Here is a 352-nt window from a genome sequence, read left to right as displayed (position 1 = left end):
GCAAGCACAGAGGTAAGACGTGTCTTGTAGTTGGTCACCAGGTTTGCACACATCTCAGGAGGGATTTTGTTCCACTCCTCTTTAAAGATTCTCTCTAAATCCTTAAGGTTTCTTGGCAACTCAAAGTTTCAGCTCACTCCACAGATTTTCTATAGAATTAAGGTCTGGGGACTGGCTAGGCCACTCCATGACCTTAATGTGCTTCTTTTTGAGCCACTCCTTTGTTGTCTTGGCGGTATTTTGGGTCATTGTCATGCTGGAAGACCCATCACCCATGACCCATCTTCAGTGTTCTGTCTGAGAGAAGTAGGTTCTCATCCAGAATTTTACGGTGCATGGCCCCGTCCATCGG

Source organism: Sinocyclocheilus anshuiensis, unplaced genomic scaffold (genome assembly GCF_001515605.1).
Source record: "Sinocyclocheilus anshuiensis isolate Anshui unplaced genomic scaffold, SAMN03320099.WGS_v1.1 scaffold1228, whole genome shotgun sequence".
Classification (NCBI taxonomy): domain Eukaryota; kingdom Metazoa; phylum Chordata; class Actinopteri; order Cypriniformes; family Cyprinidae; genus Sinocyclocheilus; species Sinocyclocheilus anshuiensis.
Note: the sequence above shows the minus strand (reverse complement) of the source record.